We start from the raw sequence: 5,977 nt of genomic DNA on the forward strand, positions 1-5,977 counted from the left end.
ACCATCCGTTAACTATCAGGCATTCTACTAAAGACCAACAGCTGAACTCTTCTTACCACAGATATATTTCTGCGTCCATCGGATATAACCAATCATGAGTATGATGACCCTTCACAGATGCTCGTAAGTACAGTTAGGCCAAATTACCGTTTTATCCCTATAGTTACATCTCACTCCTTAAGTACCATTGATTCTTCTAATGAACAATACAACATAGTCCAACTATGTGTGAACACCTCTCAGGTCAAGAGAAGGTGTGTGGCACCACATTGTTCAAGCCCTGGAATCAGCCCTTAAGGGAGCTATTTATCTACCTACCCTTACCTCGGGGAAGGAGTGAATTCTATCTTGTGTAGTTGAGTTCCCAGCTCCCAAATTAGACGAATCCCCAAAAAAATTGGCGACCTGGCCACTCGCACCCATACAAATCAAAGGACCGCCCTCAATGGCAGGAGTTCCCAACTCAATCAAGATTGAGGACATGTTACCTATGGTCATCCTAGTGAAGTGAAGTCTCTATCATAAATGGTATTATATAACGAGACGTTAACACTTCGTGGTCAGGTCTTATACAAACTCTTTGTATAGGACGCCCCCGCTCGCATGGCCCTAACACGAATGATCAAGATCAGACCATCTGTGATAAGTCATAATACTTGTGACCATTTCACAAAACGGGCCGCATCCGTAGCATTACCAGAATAAGGTTTCCCTCCTATATCCATATACTACAGACCATTTTGGTTATCACTCAAGACATGATTCACTTGTATGTCACCACATACATGCTTGAGTTACATACAAATAACCAGGGATTTTATGTTTATTGGTTTGTGGTAAAGCAAATAAAACAATTAACCGAGCAAAACAACAAGATGTGAAGTAAATATCATATGTTAACAATCATTGGTGTTCGTATATACTGTTTACAAACTACAGAACACGAGACTTTAGGACATCAACCCTAACAACATCAACATCAAATAATTGATTTAGGCAATACAAAAGAAATTTCATCTAATAACAAGGGTCCAAAATGAAGGCAACATACAAGAATAAATTTGTTCTATCTTTTTTTTTTCCTAATACTTATCAAACTTTTCTTGCACCTTCGTTGCCATTTCTTGCAAAAGCACATCATTTGGACCAGTTGCACTTGAATATTTTTTTGCAATTCTGAACAATACTAATCTCATGGAAGACTGTATTAGAAGTATCATACAAAGACCTTGAAAGCCTAACAGTTACTTCATAGAACACCGACAAGAATTTGGTAAATATTCTCACAATTTCCCAATCCTTGGTGGTTGGTTTTTCCTCCTCATTCATGTAAATTGTGTCATAATCTGCTAACCTCTCAAATGCCTTTTCAAATTTTACAGTTGTCTCAAGCATCAAATAAGTAGAATTCCATCTAGTTGGAATATCAAGACACAACATACTTTTACTATCTATGTTCTCCTCTTTGATACACTTCTTAAATGTGGCAAGTCGAGCAGGAGAAGATCTAATAAACCTCATGGCATCTTGAATTCGAACCAATGAATCATTAACATCTTTTAGGCCATCGCATACAATTAAGTTCAATATATATGGACAACATCGAACATGCAAGAACTCACCATCTAACACCAACCTATGCTTAAAACGCTTCTTCAAATAACCAATGACAGTATCATTTGACGAAGCATTATCAATTGTCAATGTCATAACCTTTTCAATTCCACACTGTTTTAGACATTTCTCAACCTCTTTTCCTATCGTCTCCCCTCTCTGATTCTCAATTTGGGTGAAATTAAGAATTCTCTTATGTAATTTCTAATCTTTATTAATAAAATGTGCAGTCAAAACCAAATAGTTCATATTTTGGATTGATAACCACTTATCGGTTGTGAGTGACACTCTACATTCTTCTTTCACAAAAATGTCTTTCAACATCTCTTTCGTGCTATCATATATTCCTAAAATATCCTTAGAAAATTTTTTTTCGAGAAGGAAGAATAAAATTAGGTTCTACTAACGTCAAAGTCCAATTCACAAACCTCTTAAATCCTTGGTTCTCCACGAATTTAAATGGCAACTCTTCTATTATAATCATCTCAGCAAGTAGTTTTCGAGCACTCTCAATAGTAAATATCTTATAACTAATGGATGATTGTGATTGTGAACTATCTTCAATACTCTCATTCTTCTTAACGACCGACTTACTTTGTGTTACATCTAACTTACACTTCTTAATCTGATAAGGATTTTTTTTACAGTAGTGTTCAATATGGATTCTCATAGTTGAATTTCCATTCCTTCTAGGATGACATGCATACACCATACCACAATAGTTACATTTAGCATGTGGATCATCATCATTATATTTAGAACATTTAGTAAAGTGATCCCATGCCATAGATGGATTTTCCTTCTTTCTTCCATTTGCATGCTTTGAAATTGTCTCCTCGCTTTCATCTTTTCGTGGTGGTGGTGGTGGCATCACAAAAACATCATCATTGGAATCATTGCTCTTGCTCTTGCTCAAGCTCAAGCTCATTGTGATGGTACCTATAAAGGGAAAAATAGAGAGAAAACTTATTACCATCAAAGAAAATGAGATTAAAATTCTATGAAAATCATTTACTTAAACGTAAAATTCAAATATTCCATTGACCATTCCCTCCCCCGGCCTCCACCACATATTCATTTTTTTTATTTGAAGCAAATTTTAAAATTCAAACATAAAGTCAAGTGATCTGATGGAAGGTGAAGAGATCAGAAACCTGAATGCCCGATGTCGAACGGAATGGGTGGAATATAATTTGGAATCTTTTGTCGAGACCGTCAACGTCGAGGGAGAAGAAGAACTGATCTGATGGAAGGTGAAGAGATCAGAGATGGAAGCTGACACGTGAAACCTAAACGGAGGGAAATGGAATCGGAACCGTCGTCGTCGACGTCGAGGGATGGAGGGAGAACTTGTTATGGTTGATGCCCTAAAGTCTCGTGTCCTGTAGTTTGTAAACAATATATACGAACACCTGTGATTGTTAATATATGATATTTACTTCACATCTTTTTGTTTTGCTCGGTTATTTGTTTTATTTGCTTTACCAGCAACCAATAATCATAAAATCCCTGGTTATCTATATGTGACTCAAGCATGTATGTGGTGACATACACGTGGATCATGTTTTGAGTGATAACCAAAATGGTCTGTAGTAAATGGATAAAGGAGGGAAACCTTATCCTGGTAATGCTACGGACGCGGCCCGCTTTGTGAAATGGTCACAAGTGTTGTGACTTGCCACAGATAGTCTGATTCTGATCATTCATGTTGGGGACATGCGAGCGGGGGCATCCTATACAAAAAGTTTGTATAAGACCTGACCAGGAAGTGTTAATGTCTCGTTATATAGCACCGTTCATGACAGAGACTTCATTTCAGTAGGATGACCATAGGTAACATGATCTCAATCCTGAGTGAGTTGGGAACTTCTGCCATTGAGGGCGGTTCTTTCATTTGTATGGGTGCGAGTCGCCAGTTCGCCGATTTAAACCTACCATTTTGAGGATTCGTCTGATTTGGGACTTGGAAACTCAACTACATAAGATGGAATTCACTCCTTCCCCGAGGCAGGGGTAAGTAGATAGTTGGCTCCCTTAAGGGCTGATTCTGGGGCTTGAACGATGTGGCGCCACACACCTTCTCTCGAGAGGTGTTCAAATATAGTTGGACTATGTTGTATTATTCATTAGAGAAATCAGTGGTAGTTAAGGAGTGGGATGTAACTACAGGGGCATAACGGTAATTTGGTCCAGTTGTACTTATGAGCATCTGTGAAGGGTCATCGTACTCATGATTGGTTATATCCGATGGACACAGAAATATATCTGTGGTAAGAAGAGTTCAGTTTGTTGATCTTTAGTGGAATCACTGACAGTTAACGAATAGTGGATCTCGTGGCTAAAAAGTTTAGTCAGCTATTCATGTACCGTTGGAGCTTCAAGCCACAGATCCATTAGGTCCCCTGGGTAGCTTGGATAAAAGTCGAGAACCAGTATTTGGGTTAATTTGAAATGTTCAAATTGACAAGAGGAAGTTCGATTATATATGATATAATTGAACTGGTTAATTATATATGATATAATTAGCAAATGTATGAGATACATTATTTTGGAGGAAATTAGATATAAATATGATTTATATCAAGTAGAGGAGAAAATACTATAGTAGATATGTGATATCAAACTATAGGATATAAATATAATATGATTATATTTATTTATTAATTAATTGATTAATTATATGATAATTAATCATTTTTCCACGTTCGGACGTGGGTAGTGGGTAGCATTGGTTATGGTAACCGATGGGTTAAAATGAAAAAAGTTTTCATTTTGAATCGTGCAATCGGTAGTCGTTCAATCCCCCAAAAGAATTCGTGAAGCGCGTGTTGGTGATTCAAAACGATCGCTTGAGAGCCTATGCGATAGTGTTATCTGTCTAAACGATTGTATACCTCGCGCCTAAACGATTGCACACTATCGCCTAGACGATTGGATTTCTTTTCTAAACGATCGTATAGTGTGCCGATTTAGCTAAACGATTGTATACCTTTTTCTAAACGATCGTTCAACAAATCCTACACGATCGTGTAGCTCCTCTATGCGATAAGCACTTCTGCTATGCGATAGCACTGTTTTCTCTCCCATTTGCTTATCGCCTATATGACTTGTTTGTCCTCCGTCCTCTACCAAACTCACCAAAGCCCACTCTTTGGGTTTTTGACTCTGAGAATACCCAAGTTTCTCTTGTAGTGGTGTCGTCCCCACTGCATTGTTTGTGTATGTTCGGATCGTGCAGTTGCAGTCAACATACTCGTAGGGTGCTGGTAAATCGGTGGGAGGTTTTTCGCTGCTTAAGGTTCAGACATACGAAGAGAGTCTTCATCTAGTATGAACCTTTTTCCTGGTTAATTATTGTATTTTGAGCATGCCGATAATGAGTATTAGATGCATAACTGTATGTGTTGAATGTATGTCGTTTGTGTTTCGAACACTGTGAAATCAAAGCGATCTAAACCTGCTCATGGAACTCTCGATATGAGATCCTTCAATTGGTATCAGAGCTAGGATTTTTATACTCCGATTTCATCTGTTGCAATGAAATAACATATACACTATTTTAATTGTTAAATCTGCGGTGGATATGCTAGATTAATGGATGTTTTTGGGATGATTTGCCTCGGTTTGTTTAAGATCCTTTTACATTTGCGGATATTTATAAAGGCTCCTGTGTTTTTAGGCATTAATAATCGTTATTGATTTTGTATTCAAAGTTTGTTTGGAGTCTTGAGTCGTTCGTCGAAGTTCTGGGCAAAGGTTGCGACTCTTCGAGGAAGAAGATGGACTCGGGTTGATCGCATTGTGCAGAAGAGGTTCTATGCGATCGCTATCCATCGCATCGTGAAGATGAAGGACTATGCGATCGCGGTTGAACGATGGGGTATGCGATCAAGAGTTGGTCGTATCAGGTTGACGATCGGGCACGTGTTTGCTGAGTATCATTTAATGCGCGTGTGCGCTAGACGATCGTTTAAGTCAGCAAGCTTCATCACTTAGTAACTGACTAAATGATCGCTTAGTATCGCAAGGTAAATCGTTTACCATGTTGCACACATCGGTTAAATGATGAGACACTCGCGTGTCGTTTAAGAGAAATATGACCAACAGTGGTTCGAATGTATATACAAAGAATTTCAGTGCGCTAGACGATCGTTTTGGTCAGCAAGCTTCATTGCTTAGTAACTGAATAAACGATCGCTTAGTAACTCAAGGTAAATCATTTACCTGTCGTTGCGCTACACAATTGCATAGACAATCCGGCTTTGCAGCCTCGTCGTCGTCTACGTGATCGTTTGCTATTGTTCCTATCGTCTAGTGCGCGCTGAACGATCGTCTACCTGCTAGAGTTTGCTACATGATGAAG

This window comes from Benincasa hispida, chromosome 4, assembly GCF_027475165.1.
Source record: "Benincasa hispida cultivar pf3 chromosome 4, pf3_genome.v1.1, whole genome shotgun sequence".
NCBI classification, from domain to species: domain Eukaryota; kingdom Viridiplantae; phylum Streptophyta; class Magnoliopsida; order Cucurbitales; family Cucurbitaceae; genus Benincasa; species Benincasa hispida.